Genomic DNA, 19,940 nt, shown 5'->3' with positions numbered 1-19,940 from the left:
TTAGACGTTCACAAGGAACATGTTTGTATACAAAAAATGTATATTTGTATGAAAAAATAGAATTAAAACATATATCTGATAAAGTCATCTATTTTAATTTTTAACAAGTAAACAAAAAATGTCCTATGGTAGACAAAACATGTATGATCTGTATGAAAAAATAGTCCTCAAAACATATATATTTTTAGAAAAGTTAATCATGTATTTAAAAAATGATAAACATGTATAAAAATGTTCTGATGAAGATGTACAACATACATTAAATAAAAGTACACATCCAAAACATATTTTTCTTATATGTTAATACTAAAGTTAAAAGATGTTAATCATGTATATATATAATGTTTCTAATGTATATGAAAATTGTACATTGTATGTGAAAAATTAGTTTTTGCTATTTAAAAAGCGTTTACCATGTATTTGAAAAAATGTCGACCATGTATTCAAAAAAGTGTTCAAAACATGTATTTAAGAAGAAAAAGTGTACATTGCTGATAGAAGCGAGGGTCCCAATCTTTTAGTAAGATGATAACTATCGATTTGGTGGAGTCGACTTTGACGATCCGACTACAAATGTGCATGACGTTGCGCCTTAGCAATCGCTAAACCAACCTCCGAAAGGTTACTGACGATGCGAGAAGCATGATCAGCCTGATCACGAAGGTCTATTCCTCCAAGCAATTGAAGAACTACAAAGAATATGATAAGGCAATCTGAATATTATGAATATATATGAAATATTGATAAAGTGGGGTTTCAAAAACGGTCTTGTCCTGGTCGTTGGACACAAACGAAGTACACGAAGTTACAACAATGGCTAACTTTTAACTAGATAAACCCAAGGAAAATGTCAAGGGGTTGATCTACTTATATATGGCTAAGGGGTGGTGGCCAAGGAGGTGGGAGGACTTCCCAAGGCAGCCTAAACCTAAGAGCATCTCCTGTCGCACCCCCAACAGGCCCTCCCTAGGCGTTTTTTCCGCGCCGGCGCCCAAAAATCAGCCCAGTCGCGCCCCCAGGAGCCCATTTTTCGCCGGTTTGAGCCGAAACTAGCGTCGGCGAACCCAGGCCGATCCGGCGCGCTGGGGGCGCCCGGGGGCACCGGGGAGAGCGGTTTTGGCGCGAAAGAGCCGCGGGCCAGCCGCGTTAGAGACACCGCGCCTCGTCTTCCCCCAGAACGCCTCAGTTTCCCGCGGGGAATCAATGGCAAGGCTGCCGCCGGTCAGCCTTGCCATTGATTTCTCACGAGCGGCGCGTCACGGGCGGCGCGTCACGGGCGGCGCCTCCCCTCCCACCAAGCGTACACACGACGCGGGCTATAAAACCAGCGGCTCCCCCTCGCCGCTGGCCACACCAGCTCGAGCCCAAAACCAGCCGCCGATCTCTGCCTCCTTCCCGTCCGCCGCCGAGCTCTGCCTCCCTTTCCTTCCTTTCCCTTCCCTTAGCGATGGCCGAACACTTCCCCGGCGACGCCGCGGTGGCCAATGTCTTCGGCCGCCGCTCGCTCCAGCAGTAGGAGGCTAACCTCCTCTTCGAGCCAACATCCCGGCGCCGCCAGACATGCGCGTCGGGCCGACAGGGTGGAGCCTCAGCAACGGGGGCGCCCCCATCCCCCCGGTGCCAGAAGTCGACGCGCGCCCTGGCATCTTCGCCGCCGAGGTCGACCGCGTGTGCGCGTCCCTGACGGAGGAGCACGCGCCCTCCCCCAGTACGCCGCCGACAACCACACGTCGTGGGAGGAGTACTTCCAGCACCGACAGGCACAAAGGCTGGTGTTGGGGATATTACTACTGGAGGTAAACCGGCCTTATGTAGCCGGGTTAACTCCTTGAAGATTAGAAGCCCATGAAGATGCAAGGATGATGGCGCTTCACGAAGGCCCAAGGCCCAAAGGCGGGTTAAAGCCTGTAAATGTAAACCGACCTAGTCATGTAACTTGTATTATAAGATAGGAAGGATAGAGACCGAACCAGATACGTTTATGATCCGTCTTCGGGACTCTGTAGCCCGGCGGGCGTCAACCTATGTATATAAAGGGATGACCCGGCCGCGGTTTAGGGACGGACAACAACTCGAGAGCCAGACAAAGCGGATTCACTCCCTGGCCTTCGAACCCTAGCAATACCAATCACAACTAGACGTAGGCTTTTACCTTCCTTGAAGGGGCCGAACTAGTATAAAATCCCCGTGTCCCTTGTCCGGTTTAACCCCTTTGAGCTAACCCGTAGCGATGGCTCCATGACTAAGTCCTTTCACAAGGACATATGCCGTGACACACCCACGACAGTTGGTGCCCACCGTGGGGCTATCGCACGATGGTTTTGAGTTCTTGAAGGGCAGCTTTGATGGACTTAAGGGATACGCTATGGGCCGGAGGACGAAGAGTCGTCGCGGCAAGCTCTACATCGACAATGCAGGATGGGGTCCCGAGGCCGATTCAATCGAGTACGGGTACCGGGTCCCCTTCGGTGGGATTCACGTCTTCATCGGCAAGATCGGCGAACCAGCCCCTGAGCTGGACATCTGCACCGACATCATCGAAACGGCTCGGCGTGCAAGTCCTTCGCCGGTTCAGCCTGAGGCAAGGCATGTTTTCGTAGGTGTCATCCATGGATCAAGATACGAGGATGGGCCGGTGTCCGATGGAGAGATTGTGGTCTATTCTGATGACGAGTCTTCTGGAGAGACCGAATCGCTTTATCAGTTGCAGGACGGCCGGATTGATGGAGGATCTGAGGGCAACAGTATTCCGGATTTCCCTGATCTGCCAAACCGGGCCGCCATCTACATGGCCGGCACACAATCAGCGCCTCATTCATCGACCGCCGCAGCAATGCTCTCCGGTTCAACAACGGCTACACCGGCAGGGGCAGGAAGCTCTACGCCGCCTCCAGCCCAAGTCCTGTCTGATTTGTTCGACGCTTTGGCAACGTTGATGGCCACAGAGGTGGATGCAGCAGCCAGGGATCAGCACAATGCGGAGATTGCAAAGGTGAAAGATCAGATAGCTCAGGCTAAAGTGGACCTGGCGACAGAGAACGCTAGGATGGCTACAGAGCGGGCTGAATTGGAAGCACAGGCCTACCGGATTAGGCTGGCTCAGAATGCTTCAGAGGAAGTCATGAGAAGAAGGTACCGATCGCGTCTCCCATCGGTTTATGAGCCGCAGAATCTCTTCAACACACCAGGAGCAGGAGTTGGTAACCAACCCATACTAAACTGGGCAGAGGCACCAGGAACAGGAGCGCCGGTTCAACCGCGCATGATGGACCCGCCTTGCCAGAACAACGTTGTGCCACAATATGTACCAACACCTCCCGGGCATTATTCCAACCCGCTGGACAATATTGTGGCCGCTGCTTCACGCCTGGTAGCCCTCCCAACCGACGACGAGTCACCAGTTGCGGTGGAAGCATGTCGGGCCAGGGATCTCCTTCAAACAGTGCTAAATCAACAGCAGGCATATTCACACAGTCGTGAGCGGATTCATTCCACTCCCCGTCCAAGCCGGAGCTATAGCAGACACGTGGAGGATGAACCATCTGTGTCCAGCAGTGCACGTCGCCGAAATTCACCGCGAGGAAACAACCCGGTAGGGGGAGGCGCTAATGCGCAGGATGTTGTGGACTACGGCCGCGCATGTCGAGAGGCCGAGTTGGCAGCTCGACACGGAGCACAACAACATACCCCGGTTCACCCTACGGCTTCAGTAGAGCCAGGTGTGGTGTTCAGTTCCTTAGGGGTGCCATGTCTCACCCCCGCTTTGCGTAATGTGAGACTGTCCAAGGACTTCAAGGGACCTCGTAAGGTACCAAATTACACCGCCGATTTGCAACCAGAGGCATGGGTGGAGAGTTATGAGATGGCAATGGAGATGTTAGATGTGGATGAGGCAGTGTGTGCTAAATATTTCACCATGATGTTGGAAGGAACAACTCGTACTTGGTTGAAGAGCTTGCCAACTAACTCTGTCGGATCATGGGCCGAATTGAAGCACCGGTTTATCCAGAATTTCAAAGATACTTGTAAGCAGCCAATTTCAATCGTGGATCTGGCCGCTTGTGTCCAAGAGGAAGGGGAGTCCACGACCCATTGGGTTAAACGGGTCTCAGCGATTTTGCACTCATCAGATCGTATCAATGCAGACACCGCAGTGTTAACATTAGAGGGCAATTGCCGTTTCAAGCCGCTCAAACAGAAATTAGGAAGGCTCAAACGTCACTGCAACGATATGTCAACGCTCATGGCCGCTTTGGTTAAATACGCCGATTCAGATAATACCAAGGACCCGGATTCAGAGGAGGACAAACCGAAGAAAGGGGAAAAGAATAGCAACGCCAAGGGTCAGCAGCCTAATCCGGCAGGCCCTGGGAACAGCAATAAGCGCAAGGCCGACAGCAGCTTGGACTTTGTTGCTAACACCAATGCTCGGGAGAATGGCCAGCGCCGTAAGGGCAAGCAGCCCAGAGGGGAGGAGGTCCAGGCCCCAATTTGGAGCAGCTGTTAAATCAGCCCTGTCCAAAGCATGGATCAAAGGAGAAGCCAGCATCGCATCTTTGGAAGGACTGTTATATCATGCGGGATTTCAAGAATTCCAATATGTTCCAGTATGATAATGGCCCGCCCGGCGGTTCAGGAGGTGGTTTCCACGGGTCGGGTTACGGAGGTGGTGGTTCCGGTTCAGGGTTTCAAGGCAACCAAACCGGACACATCAATCAAGGGCACCAAAGCAACCAGGGAGGCTACAACCATCAGGGGAATCAGTAGCAACAACAGCAGTCGGGTTACTAGAGCAATCCCAAGCAGCTAAATAGCGGGCAATATCATGTTTTCACCACTAGTTTGTGTAAGCGTGATCAGAAACTTCACAAAAGGGCAGTAAACTCTGTTGAACCGACAGTGCCTCAGTACTTACGCTGGTCTGAGCAACCCATTTTATGGAGTAGGGAGGATCACCCACCTCGGGTTGATAATCCGGGTCACTTGGCCCTGGTGGTAGCCCCGCAAATCGGGGGATACAAGTTTACTAAAGTGCTCATGGATGGCGGAAGAAGTATCAACATTCTGTATTATGACACATTCCGTCGTATGTGGTTGACAGATAAGAATCTTAAACCGTCAAATACCGTTTTTCATGGCGTGGTGCCTGGTAAGTCTGCATATCCTGTTGGCAAGATAGCCTTAGAGGTGGCTTTTGGAGATGCTTATGATTTAAGGTCAGAAACATTGATGTTTGAGGTGGTAAAAATCAAAAGTCTATACCACACCTTGTTTGGGCGGCCGCCTTATGCTAAATTCATGGCAAGGCCATGTTATGTTTATTTACAGCTTAAAATGCCAGGTCATAAGAGGACTATCACAGTACATGGAAGCAGAAAGATCACTTTGGAATGTGAGGAAGGTGATGCGGCTTATGCTGAGTTGGCTTGTGCCACGGAGGAGCTGAAATTCTATAAGGAGCAAGTTGATCCGGCAGAAATGACTTCTTTGAAAAAGCCAACTACGGAACACGATCCGGCATTAAAGTTTAAATCGGCCACAGATACTAAGATGGTTGACTTTGTTCCTGGCGATTCATCCAAATAGTTCAGCATCAGCGCTAACCTGGATCCCAAATAGGAAAGCGCGCTCATCGAGTTCATCCGTGAGAATCGGGACATCTTTGCATGGAAACCTTCTGACATGCCAGGTGTACCGAGGGAACTCGCTGAGCACACACTTAACATTGATCCTAAGTTTAAACCGTTCCGGCAGTTTCTCCGCCGCTTCAATGAAGAAAGGCGTAAGGCTATTGGTGAAGAGGTAGCCCGTCTGTTTGCCGCAGGGTTTATTGTAGAGGTCTTTCATCCAGAGTGGTTGGCTAATCCGGTGCTGGTTCTTAAGAAAAACGGCACTTGGCGTATGTGTGTGGATTATACAGATTTAAACAAAGCTTGACCTGCAGACCCCTTTGCTCTCCCTCGCATTGATCAGATAATTGATGCAACGGCAGGTTGTGACCGTTTGTGTTTTCTGGATGCGTATTCTGGTTATCATCAGATCAAGATGGCAGTTAAGGACTAGGAGAAGACAGCTTTCATAACTCCCTTTGGAGCCTTCTGCTATGTTTCCATGCCTTTTGGACTCAAGAGTGCCCAGGCAACTTACCAGCGATGTGTTCAGAATTGCCTTCATAAGCAAATTGGGCGCAATGTTCATGCATATGTGGATGATATTGTGGTAAAGTCCAGAAAGGAGGAGACATTGATAGATGATTTGAGAGAAACCTTTGACAATCTCCCGGTTTACAAGATGATGCTCAATCCGGAGAAGTGTGTCTTTGGTGTCCTGGCAGGCAAGCTCTTGGGTTTTCTGGTGTCAAACAGAGGCACTGAGGCTAATCCGGAAAAAATGCAGCAATTACATCCTTGGCTAAACCGGCATGTATCAACGATGTTCAACGTCTGGTCGGCCGGATTACAGCCTTGAGCCGGTTTATCAGTCGCCTTGGAGAGAAGGCCATTCCCTTATATCAGATGCTCAAGAAAATAGATAACTTTGTCTGGAGCGAGGCAGCTGATAAAGCGTTCGAGGATCTAAAGAGGCAGCTAGCCGAACCGCCCGTGCTTGCAGCGCCGATCGATAAAGAGCCGGTATTACTATATGTGGCTGCTAATGCCCGGGCTGTTAGCGTAGCCATTGTGGTAGAGCGCAAGGAGCTTGGCAAGGAATATCCGGTTCAACGGCCAGTTTATTATATCAGCGAGGTGCTCATTGAGTCAAAGCAGAGGTATCCGCATTGGCAGAAGCTGGTGTATGGAGTATTTATGGCAAGCCGGAAGCTTAAACATTATTTTCAGGACCATCCCATCACAGTGGTCATTTCAGCTCATCTGGGCAATATCATTCAAAACAGAGAAGCAACTGGCTGGATTGCCAAGTGGAGCTTGGACCTCATGGGCTCAAATATATACCCCACACAGCGATCAAATCCCAGGCACTCGTGGACTTCATCAATGATTGGACGAAGTTACAGGCACCTAAAGAGAAACCAGATAATACATATTGGACTATTCATTTTGATGGGTCCACACAGTTGGAGGGCTCGGGGGCTGGAGTCATACTAACTTCCCCACGAGGTGACAAGTTTTGTTATGTCCTTCGTTTATTGTTCCCTTTTACTAACAATGCAGCTGAATATGAGGCTTTACTCCACGGTCTTCGGATGGCTAAGGAGATGAATTTGAGCCGAGTTAAGTGCTTTGGCGATTCAGATCTAGTGGCTCAGTAGGTGTCTGGCACTTGGGATTCTAAGGACCCACTCATGGCTGCATATCGGCGAGAGGTGGACACAGTGGCTGGTCACTTTAAGGGTTATCAGGTAGACCATATAGACCGGCGGAAGAATGAAGCGGCGGACGCTTTAAGTCGTCTTGGTTCCCGGCGTAAACCGGTCCCGCCCAATGTCTTTCTTGATGTGTTGCATAATCCGTCAGTCAAGATGCCAATCGAAGAAGATTTGGCTATTCCTGATCCGGAGGCTCAGTTGGTGGCAGCTCTGCATGCCATACCGGATTGGACAATCCCATATCTGGCTTACATGAAGGGCCAGTTACCAGACGATGAAACGTTGGCTCGACAGATAATCCGGTGTTCCAAGTCCATGACCATACTCAACGGGGAGTTACATCGCGACAGCGTTTCAGGAGCAATTCAGTGTTGTGTTTCTCCTCAAGAATGTTGTGAGATTTTGCAAGAAATCCATGAAGGGGACTGCGGTCACCACGCCGGTTCAAAGTCTTTGGTTGCTAAAGCTTTTCGCCACGGTTTTTAGTGGTTGACGACGCATGCTGATGCGGAAGATTTAGTCAAGAGGTGTGACAGGTGTCAAAAATTCGCCCGCCGTGCGCATGTTCCGGCTCAAGAGTTGCGGATGATTCCAATTACGTGGCCGTTTGCAACTTGGGGGCTTGATATGGTTGGACCCTTCAAGCGATCTAAGGACAAAAATACCCACCTGTTAGTAGCAGTTGATAAATTCACCAAATGGGTGGAGGCAGAGCCAGTCAGCAGGTGTGATGCAGCCACGGCGGTTCAATTCATCAAAAAGGTGATATTCCGGTTTGGTTTTCCACACAACATTATAACAGATAATGGCACTAACCTGACAAAGGGGGAGATGGAAGAATTTTGTCAACATGAGCACATCCGGCTCGATCTAGCGTCGGTGGCTCACCCCCAGTCTAATGGTCAAGCAGAAAGGGCAAATCAAGAAATTTTACGAGGTATCAAACCCAGGCTTATGGTTCCCTTGAAGCGGACACTGGGTTGTTGGGTTGAGGAGCTACCTTCTGTGTTATGGAGCATCAACACCACACCCAATAGGTCTATGGGTTACACACCTTTCTTCATGGTTTATGGAGCGGAGGCCGTTCTTCCTAGTGACATCCGTCACGACTCGCCCCGTGTGACAGCTTATGTTGAAGCTGATAATGAGAAGGCACGTCAGGATTCTCTGGACCTGTTGGATGAAGAGCGTGATCTTGCAGCAGCACGATCGGCGATTTATCGACAAGATCTCCGACGTTATCACAGCCGCCAGGTTAAAACCAGAACTTTTCAAGAAGGCGATTTGCTGCTCCGGCTCATTCATGATCAGACTGATATGCACAAGTTATCCCCACCTTGGGAAGGACCCTTTGTGGTCAGCAAAAATCTGCACAGCGGATCTTACTACCTCATTGATGTTCAAGAGCATAAAGACGCACGTCAATCGGAGGAGGAGACCAAGCGGCCATGGAACATAGCTCTCCTTCGGCCTTACTATACTTGAAGCCATAGGCTCTTCATCTGTACATATTTATGATAGTGTATATATCATATAATAAACCGGAGCCTCCGTTATAAGCGGGGTATCTGTTCTTTTTACATCTTGTGTGTGTTATACGAGTTAACTGACAAAGCGGAGTTTTATTAATCCGGTCTTAGCAGTTGCACGGATATAAAGAATATCACTAGGGGGCTTGGTCATATTTGAACTACAGCTACACCTCTTGATCGGTTTTGAAACCACGAAGGGATATCACTAGGGGGCTTGTTGTTATCACACCATAGCTACACCTCTTGATAGGCATTTAGGCCACAAAAGAAAAATATGTGGAGCCAAAGAGAGTGTTGCACAAAGCACAGACTCAAACATGGGCACACACTGAGCACAGCTCACAAAGTTACTTGGGGGCTCTTTTTGCAAAGCAAAAAAGAGTTTGAAAGGACCCTTGTAATTGGCTATCAAGCCACGGCTTGGAAGCCTGGTGTATTCACCTAAAAACCCGGGTTAACCTTCCTTCATCAAGTAAGCCACTCCTGTCTAGGTAATCCTGGTATGACCCATCGAATGTTTAACATGTCAATCTTTTATAGACCCTGAACTTGTCAAAGTTAAAACGATGATTGGTTAATTGGAGGCCCATCTTAAAAGGCTTTGTTAAATCGATTAACTCAGAGGCCTGGCAGCCCATGAAAAGCTTCGATTTGGAGCCTGGCGGCTCGTAAAAAGCCTTGCATATTTTCCTTTTTGAGTTTTATTTGTTGAAGTTCATTAGTATTTTTTTGATAAACCGGCGTCCTTGACCCGGCTTGCTTTTCAACTACAACTTGTCGGCACATTACAAACCGGTGTTTATTGACCCGGTCTGGTTTGACTAAATCACCAGTGTTATAAAGAAAACCCGGTAGTTATCCCGGTCCGGTTTAATATATAGACCAGCATTGCAAGGATGGGGTTATCAACGTTCCGGATTGGTATTAACACCTTTGCCATATACACCGTTGGTCAGCCAATGAGGTATGTTATGTATATTGCTTTTTGTACAAACACTTCGATTATTTCATCTATGTCTTATACACTTCCTGGACATTATGACCCGTCTAGCGGTAAATCGCTAGCTACTTTTGAGTTGTTGTACCCAGGAACACAATTCATCATGGGTTATGTATAAATATATCTCAAAAGGTGGCAAAAGTCGTCATGAGGCATTACAAAACATGCTCGATGGCATGGCAAATAACGGATTTGGCTATCTTATTACAAGAAGCTTTCAAAGCGGCTCCAATGGCATAATTGTTTTTCACAAAGTCGGCACACAGTAGCCAGTAAACCAGCGACTGGTTTAAGACGCTTTGTCTGGGCGGTTTGATGGTTGAGGGTCAGTTGGTGTGGGCACTTCCCTCCCCAGACGCTAGAAATCAACCGTCGACCAATCGATTCCAGTTAAAGCTTGAAATACTGCTTCCTCATGGATAAGATTGGAGGGTTTGATATCAGGGGCATAAGTGTGCTTACGAATCGGAGGCACAAGTTCTTCAACTTCATGGATTTCATCCAGTTGTCTTTTCCCTTCAGCATCATAAACCGGTTGAAAATGGGACAAGTCTGTATCATTGGCCAGTTTGTTGGCTACTGGCTGCATCTGTTTGGTCAGCCGCCGGAGGTCATCGTTATCAAAGTTTGAACCGTCTTCCTTCACACCTGGATATCCTTTAATGATGTCATTCGCTTCAAGGTCTGGAATCCAGGCTTTGGCTCGAATAAGTGCGGTTAAAGCTCCAGACCTGGCAGCTGCCCTCTTCAATTCGGCAATACGGGCTAGTAACATGGCCAACTTCTCAATTGTTTCTTTAATCAAAGTTGTGGCCGGTTTGTTGTAAGTTGCCGTGCAAATAGCCCGCTGAGACCCAGAGTACAGCTGTTCAACCAATGTATATGCCGCTTTGAGCTTCATGCGCATATCTGTACCAAGATGAGCAATCCGGGTGCCTGTCACGGTTTAACATCAACATTCTTGTCAAAGATAAGGTTCCACAAGTTATACCAAATACATAAAGGATACACTTACCAAAGATTGCAGAAGTCATGGCGTTAATTTGCCGTTTCAAACCAGCCAGTTCCTCCACAACCGGTTTCAAGGCAGCCTTGGCGTCTTCAACACTCTTTATTAAACCGGATTTCTTGATCTCCCATTTAGCACGGTCTTTGTTGAAAGATTTTTTGAGTTTTTCCATGGCGGCTAGGGCTTTCGTCAGCTCCTCTTTGGTTTTGGTGGCTTCTTCTTGTTGGGACTTCACATTGTTTTGCAAATCAATGTTTCGGGCCTCTTTATTCCTCAGATCAGACTGCAAACATTGAAGATATATCAAATGACAGGATACGTACATATTTTAAGTACAAATCGCATAACAGTCTATGCACTTCATACTTGGGGCTAATGCCTATTTGCTCTAAATTGCTACAGTTTATACAAGTCTCCAGAACAATGTAAACATTATCCTTGACACTTGGGGGCTAATGTATGTTGATTCAAAAATGGATGCATGGATTAAAACGCGGATTAACTTGCTAGAGTTAAACCGGCCTTTGGAGGATACGCGGCAGAAAGCTATCTACTTGCTAAAGGGTAAATTTGGTTCTTATCAGTGGCTTAAAGTGTTACGAAGACCCGGGTTATGATTCACATTATAACCCGACCCTTGGGGGCTATTTGGGCTAGCATTTTCAGACTATGAATCAAGATACAACGGAGGAAGAAAATACATCATATCGCTCCTTCATCAAATTTACCAAACCGGCTTCATAATCCCGGTTTGCGTGCAAGCGATTCAAGAAGCCAGAGTGAAGCTCCTCTGTGTTGAGATGAGCATAACTTGCCAAATCACTGCTCCATTTGCCTTTTTCTCTAGCAGCCTGCTCTTCTTTGGCACTATGTTGAGCCAAAACTACGAGATGGCCAGGAGAGCTATGGCCTATTCCAGTAATAATAACGTCATCACCTTGGCCTTCAGGGTTTTTGGTTGGTGATATTGGAATTTTAGCATCTTTCACCGAACTAGTCCGATTTGGTTCTGCCGGTTCAGCATCAGGCGCGGCAGGCTCAGCGTCTGTTGGCTCGTCAGTATTTTGGCCTTCAAGGGGTGGGTCATCAGAAGTAGCTTCAGGATGAGGGCCTTCCGGTTCACAAGTTTGTTCCGGTTCACCTCTTGGTTCTTCTTCTTCGGCGACCGGGTCTTCGGACAGATTGGTGACCCGAGCTTTCTTGCTGGGTCTGGCTTTGGCCCTGCAAACAGGATAAAAGAGGATTAACATCCTATTCAAAGGATTTATGACGCATTGAAAGGAAAGGTTTTTACAACTTACCCGGCCACAGTTTTCAAAGGGGGGAGTTGAGTTGCTGTTGATTCACCAGAAGATGAAGGAGGTGTCACCTGATAATTTGAATCGGACGGATTAAGAGGCTGTCTGAAATAACCTGCCTTGGGGTAAGAATGGTCAGAAGTAGGAGAGACCTCAGACCGGCGCTTCCGAACCGGGGTATCAGGTAAACCGGCTGAAGTGACCTATTGGCCACTGTACCGGGTTGTCCGGCGAGCTTCATGCTGCTAAGTCTTCAAAATAAATGTTGGATCCAAGTGAGCAAGAGGATGAGAAAAGCTTACTTTTCGGACTGCTTGGCGGGTTTTTTGTGTTGGCATAGAGTCTGAACCGGAGGAAAGGGTAATTACCTCTACATCATCAGCTTGACTAGCTTCTGCATCCTCCTGAGGAAGATCATTGTTAATGAGATGCATGAAAAGAGAGCCAAGTGAGTCAAGTTCTACCTCAACTTCTGGATCATCAGTGTCATCATCAAGCTCCATGTTGATCCGGTCAGCCGTTTTCCATTTTGACGTCCGTTTTACGGCTTTGGTTTTGGGGCGAGATGTCTTGACCACTTTATCCCCAGTCGGCTTTGCCGCTTTCTCTATGGTTTTCCGTTTCCAAAAGGGGTCATCACCCTACATACACAGAAGAAGGATTACAGGTTGCATAAGCTAAAAATATTAGAGATGAACAGGAAGTATAATGCTTACAGCAGGCGGGTTGTTCTTGGCATAGAAGGGACTCAGACTGGTTTGACTACAGACCAGTTCCGATTCATTCAGAATCTTCTTTACACCTTCAGTGACTTCTTCCTCAGATAATTGAAGGTTGCAATGGTGTTGAGGGTCGTCAACCTCACCGGTATACTCACACATTAAACTAGAACGCCGGCTTAGCGGCAAGATACTCCAGGATATCCAACAGCGCACAAAGTCCATGCCTGTTAAACCGTTCACCATAAAGGCCCGGAGTTTGGCGAGTTGAGGGGCATATTTCGCCCTTTCTGAAGAGCTCAGGTGTTGTGGCATTGGATGGGTGTTGGATAGTCTGTGATCACGAAAGCCGGGGAGGGGATTTTCATCTTCAGGGGATGTATCTCTACAATAAAACCAAGTTTGGTTCCATTCCTTTGGATGGCTGTGCAATTTGGCATGAGGAAATTCAACCTCTTTCCGCTTTTGAATTGAGACACCCCCAAGTTCAGTGTTAGGGCCATTTACAAATTCTGTGCGCCGGTTTAAATGAAAGAAGTCCCGGAACAGCTCGGCGATTGGTTCTTCTTGTAAATATACTTCACAGAAGACCTGGAAGTTGCATAAATTGGAGACCGAGTTGGGACCAATATCTTGAGGATGAAGTTGGAAGCTGGCAACCACATCTCAGTAAAACTTTGACCCTGGCGGTTTGAAGCCACGGCCTATGTTGTCAACAAAGACAACCACCTCACCCTGCCTTGGGGTTGGAGGATTTTCTATTCCTGGAACTCGCCATTTGATTTTAGTTTTCTTAGCCAAAGTTCCAATGCTGACCATATCATTCAATTGTTCCTCTGTGACCCGGGAACGAGCCCAGTTGCAAGCGGTGAATTGCTTGGCCATCATGGAACAAACGAGCTGGAAAAAAGGTCGGTTTATAAATCACACAGGATAACATACAAGATGCAAGGGAGTAAAATATGCACTGATAGGTGACATGGCATAAACCGGAGATCAATGCAATAATGCATAAAAGGTAGTACCACGACAGGGGTACTTAGACACTGTTAAACCAGAATATAATTATGGAGGTAAAAGGCTCTTTCGATTTATCAGAGGGCTAATGGTATAGATTGCTTATACAAAATTAAATCGCCTATGATGGTGTGAGGAGAAACAGATTTCACAGAGGTATGTGAAATTTTCGGATCTAAGATAAGGCAGAAAAGTAAAAATAATTGGATCTAGAAAGGGTGAAGAACTGAAGCAACTTATGAAGGACCAGATTAGTTCTTTGCGCATAAGGGTTTGTGGTGATAGCAGAAGATTAGCTACGGCAAGGAGTACGTCAGGTACGAAGTGTTCACCTAAAGGCCAAGGAAGAACAGCACCGAAAGCTCTGATGAACCTCAAGAACAGCGAAGAGCAAGGAAACCCTAATGGATCTAGGAAAGAAGGGGGAAAGGACTTACTGCGACCGCGGAAGCAGCGGAAGGGCGCTGTGGAACTCTGGTGCGAACAGGTTGATGCAGCGGCCGACGGTGAAGCAGAGGCGAGGTCCGAAGATGACGGCGGCGCTCGAGTGCGGGGTCGTCGAGAAGAAGAAGAAGAGATGAATGGGTAGCAGAAAGAAAATAAAGGGGTCCTCTGCCCCTATTTATAAGGCAAAGCGATAAAACGGCAAGTGCGAGAATCGAGGAGCCCAAAAATGGATAAATTAATAAAAGTGTCGCCTCGGTGACTGAATACACATTAAATGAATGTAATCGTTGACATCAACGGATAGATGACATCAGGGCGGTTTATCATAATCTGGGAGTATGACGTCTCGGTGGTTTACAAGATCAAGGTGAAGATATGAGGGAAGAATTTTTCTAAGTGTAGAAGATTGACATGAACAAGTTCAAACCAATCTGGGGCCTAATGTTGGGGATATTACTACTGGAGGTAAACCGGCCTTATGTAGCCGAGTTAACTCCTTGAAGATTAGAAGCCCATGAAGATGCAAGGATGATGGCGCTTCACGAAGGCCCAAGGCCCAAAGGCGGGTTAAAGCCTGTAAATGTAAACCGACCTAGTCATGTAACTTGTATTATAAGATAGGAAGGATAGAGACCGAACCGGATGCGTTTATGATCCGGCTTCGGGACTCTGTAGCCCGGCGGGCGTCAACCTATGTATATAAAGGGACGAACCGGTCGCGGTTTAGGGACGGACAACAACTCGAGAGCCAGACAAAGCGGATTCGCTCCATGGCCTTCGAACCCTAGCAATACCAATCACAACTAGACATAGGCTTTTACCTTCCTTGAAGGGGCCGAACTAGTATAAAATCCCCGTGTCCCCTTGTCCGGTTTAACCCCTTTGAGCTAACCGTAGCGATGGCTCCACGACTAAGTCCTTTCACAAGGACATCTGCCGTGACAAACCCACGGCAGCTGGCGTCCATGAACGGGGCGCCTGTGTTGGGCGGCGTCAAGAACAGCGACGGGCGCCGCGTCTGGTGGCGCGTCCCCGGTCGCACACTCCACGAGGTGCTGGCGTACCTCGAGAGCGGCAACGTACCGCCGCTGGCATACCCTGCCGCGGCGGCCATCCCCCTCTCCCTCCCCCCCGCCAGAGTGCCGGGCCATGGGTGCCCAGGAGGTTCAGCTCCTCCTCGTCCTCCTCTCATCAGTCCTCCTCCCACTCCTCCTCCCACTCTTCCGGCTCGCTGGCGTTGTTCGGCATCAAGGCCAAGCCCGCCGCGGAGACGTCGCTCGGTCGGCGCACCCGCAGTGCTGGCATCATCATCAATGAGGGTGTTAGGTGCGTCTCCTCCTCGGCTCTTCCGCGCTACATCAAGCCAAAGACGGGGCTTGCCGGCAGCGTCAAGGAGGAGGAGCTCAACGACACGGCAGCCCTCAAATGGGCGCACGATGACTGGGCCCAGCTGGAGCGCCAGCGCCAGTGCCTCGCCTATGAGCACTTTGAATCTCGACGCTGTGGCCGTGACGAGGGAGGCGTCATCGTCCTCGATGACAGCGATGACGACGCGCCGCCGCCACCGGTCTGCCATGGCGACGCCGGGCAGGGGTCCAGCAGGGGCGGCCGCACCATCAAGAAGGAGAAGGCCGCCGACGACGAGGAGGATGGCGGCGACGTCGGCGACTTCGCCGCGCTCAATGACTTCTTCGTCCCTTAGTTGAGTTTTTTAAATAACTTATGTAACGTCAAACATGGCAAATATATGTCAAGTTTGTCGAATTTAGCCGAATGTCGTGGAATTGTCACGGCAGATGTCCTAGTGTGAGGACTTAGTCGTGGAGCCATCGCTATGAGGTTAGCTTAAAGGGGTTAATCAGGACAAAGGACACGAGGAGTTTATACTGGTTCAGCCCTTTACGGTGAAAGTAAAATCCTAGTCCAGTTGTAGGTGGTATTGCTAGGGTTTCGATGAGCAGGGAGCGAATACGCTTGACCCGGCCCTCGATCTGTTGTTTCTTGTCCTAAGACGCCGCTAGGTCGTCCCCTTATATACACGGGTCGACGCCATGCGGCCTACAGAGTCCTGGTCGGTTTATATAATGTATCCGGCTCGGTGACCTTTCTCATATGCCTTACAATACAAGCTTACATACATGGCGGTTTATAATTATGGGCCTTAAGCCGCCTTTGGGTCTGGGCCCTCTACCAAGCCTATCTATGAACCACCATATGATCTTGGGCTTCACTGAGATGGATCATCATAGGGATGACCCGGCCCCTCCTAGGCGGGTCATACCCAATAGTTATATCCCCAACATTAGGCCCAAGGCTGATTTGAACTTGTTCATGTCAATCTTCAAGACTTAGAAAAATCCTTCCATGTCTGCTGCAAAAACTTTGTAACCCGCCATGACGTCATCTCCAAGAATTTCGGATCTTTATATTAATGTCTTCCCGAAAATTGAGGCGTCCAATTAGCTGGATAACCATCATTTGGCCTCCTCGTCTTTCGCGCCTGCATGTTTCCCTGTCTCCTTATAAATAGGACCATAGGATCATCTTCCATTCTTCTCCTTCTCCTTTCTTCCTCCTTGCAACGCCTCATCCTGCACGAACCTCGCCGTCGTCGACCTCCGTCCTCAACCTCAACTCCGGCCGCTGCATCGCCCTGAGCAGACCAGAAAACTGCGGCGCTACTCCGCTGTTTTTAGAGCATCAGTAAGCCTTCCTTCCTTCATCATAGATCTGCCATTAGGTTTTGTCAGTGTTCGTCAGCGTTCGTCGCTGTCTTTATTTCTCTTTGTTTAGATTCATAGGTTAGATCCCAAAACCATAGGAAACTTTTGTGGTAGTAGTTTTAGCACTTGTTTTAATACCAGAATATATCCCCACCGCGACAGATCTCCTCTAGGACACCTCTGCTTTTCCACTGTCACAGATTTATTTTCTTTTTTCTGAACAGCAGTAGATCCAAATTTGTAACCTCAATCTGCGGAATCTGTTTGTCCCAATACTTAGCAAATTTTGCTTTTAGCAACTCTTGAATATCTTAGTCATGGCAGCTTACCCTGCCGGCTTATCTTTACTTCATATACCATTAGCCCTCGCTTAAGCCGCCATTATAAACATGTACTGTAATTGTTAACTTGCAATCCCACCAACTAACTTGAGCCGGAAAATTATTTCCTTTTAGATTGTCCTTTCACCATGCCGCCGAAGATGATGACAACTTGTAACTGGGTTTCTTCCACAGTCACCGAGAGCACCTTGAAGGATTTTGTCACTGTTGGATATTTACCAGAGAAAAGTGTCATGCATTATTGTGCTCCTGACCCGGCTGAAGAGAGACCTTAGCCAAAGGACGGTGAAATTATTGTCTTCACTGATCGTATGACCCGGGGCTTCTCGCCGCCCGGCTCGAAATTCTTTAGGGATGTTCTGCACTTTTTCAAACTGCATCCGCAAGATATCGGACCCAACTCCGTATCAAACATCTGTAACTTCCAAGTTTTTTGTGAAGTATACCTTCAAGAAGAACCTAGTATTGAGCTCTTCAGGGAATACTTCTACCTGAACCGCCAGAACAAGTATACCAATGGTCCCAACTTGGAACTTGGCAGGATTTCAATTCAACGCAGACGAGATGTCGTCTTCCCTCAAGTAGTCCTGCCAAGCCATCCCAAGGACTGAAATCAAACATGGTTCTACTATAAAGATATCTCGTCGTATGATGAAAATCCGATGTCGGGTTATCGTGCTGAGCGTCTCGACGCCAAATACCAACTCCCTGATAAACTTACCCCTGTCGAATGCAAGAAACTTGTCCCTACAATCAGAAGAGTTCAAGCCTTGCTAGGAAATGGCTTAACTGGAGTCGACTTAATCCGCTGCTGGGTCGCATGGTCGATTATACCTTTAAGCCACCGACCCGGCTTGATGTATTCATACACCGGAGGAACTGATGATCCCTTACGTCATAGCTCTTTGCGTCTGACTGAAGAGGCCATGGTTGAAATGGCAACCACGCTTGTCAATAGCAAATATGAAGACTGCAGTTTAGTGGGTTTGAACCCTTTCTGCAAGCTTACCCCGGTGCCAGAGGTAAATCTTTTGACTTCTTTTTCCCTCAGTAGTTAAGTATTGCATGAACTTCAACATATTATCCTTCCACAGGCTAAATCTAATTTCTGGAAGGCCAAATATGACCATGAGGCTGCCAAAAAGTCTAAAGCTGCTGCGAGAGCCGACAAAAAGACCGTTAGGAAGTCTAAGAAGAAACCAACTGCCTCTGAATTACTTAAGTTGGATGATACCTCTGAGTCGGAGGTAACCCTTGACTCTCTTGGCCTATTTTTTAACAACCTTATTGACACTTACTATTGCCAGGATGACACGCGGGCCAGTCAAGCAGTCGAAGAAGAGGTAACTATTATTTCCTCCGACTCACAACCTTTACCAAGGCAGAAACTTCGGCAGGTAACCCGGAAAGTAAGGTTTTCACACCCCTTGGCTTATTTAGATCCTCATTTTTTTTGAAACGACAGCAACATGAGAGCCGCCGCCAGACCCGGTCCGGTGGAGATGATGATTTATCCTCTGGCTTACCGAACACTCCTCGAAAACGCCAAAATGAGGTTCTTTTTAACTTAACCCTTGTATTTACCAACAAATTACTTTTATTAATCACTCAGTTTTGATTCCATCCTTGCAGGAGATTTCCCATTCTTCCTCTGGCGACTCATCACAAACTCAACTGCCGGCTTTCAAGACCACCCCTGGGTAAAGATAATTATCTTTCTTCTATACCTTTATATCTTTATCATTATACTGACTTGCCCAAAATTCTCTTTAGCGGTCAAGCGAAGCCCAAAAAAGCAAAGGTGACAAGACCGGCCGAAGATCCAGAAATTGCTGAACCAGATCAGCCAACCCTTGTACCGGAACACTCTGAAGCACCGAAAGATCCTGCTGTCAATGCTCGACCGGATTTACCTAAGCCGTCTGTTGATGAAACCATTCTTTATCCATCAACTGTTGAACCGTCAAGCTCAGCTAACCCGCCAGAGACTCACGGCGATGATGTTTTAATCACTGGCACCAGATTCATTGAACCAGGGAATCCAACTGTACTAGCAAGACACTCTGCCAAACAGGAAGTCATGGAAAGACAGAAAGTGAGGTTCGATGTCTCCCACTATGCTCAGTTGAGTAATGGTGAAGTGCTATCTGGTTATCTCAGTCAAGTGCACTCCAGCCGTGATTTAGAAATTGAGATGGTCAAACAGATGCACCAAAAGTATGAGGTACGTTCTCTGGCTTATATAAGTTATATATCCTGCCAACCCCCAAGTCTTCTGATTATGATAAACTTGAATGATCTGTAGGCTTGAGATGTTTATAAGCTTCTGTTCTAGACTTCCTCCAAGTCCGGTTAAAACCTTTAAACCGGATTCTGATGATAGCACAATTTTGCATCTGTAGTCCCCAAGGGCCGGCTTAATCAGTATGAATGAGCCGGTACTATTAGTCATTATGTAAGAGACCAAAACTTAACTTCATATCCCTCATGAGTCGGCTGGGTCTGTCAATAGCACACCCGGCTCATC

This window comes from Triticum urartu, chromosome 1 (genome assembly GCF_003073215.2).
Source record: "Triticum urartu cultivar G1812 chromosome 1, Tu2.1, whole genome shotgun sequence".
In the NCBI taxonomy this organism is placed as follows: domain Eukaryota; kingdom Viridiplantae; phylum Streptophyta; class Magnoliopsida; order Poales; family Poaceae; genus Triticum; species Triticum urartu.
This window is presented reverse-complemented; position numbering follows the sequence as displayed.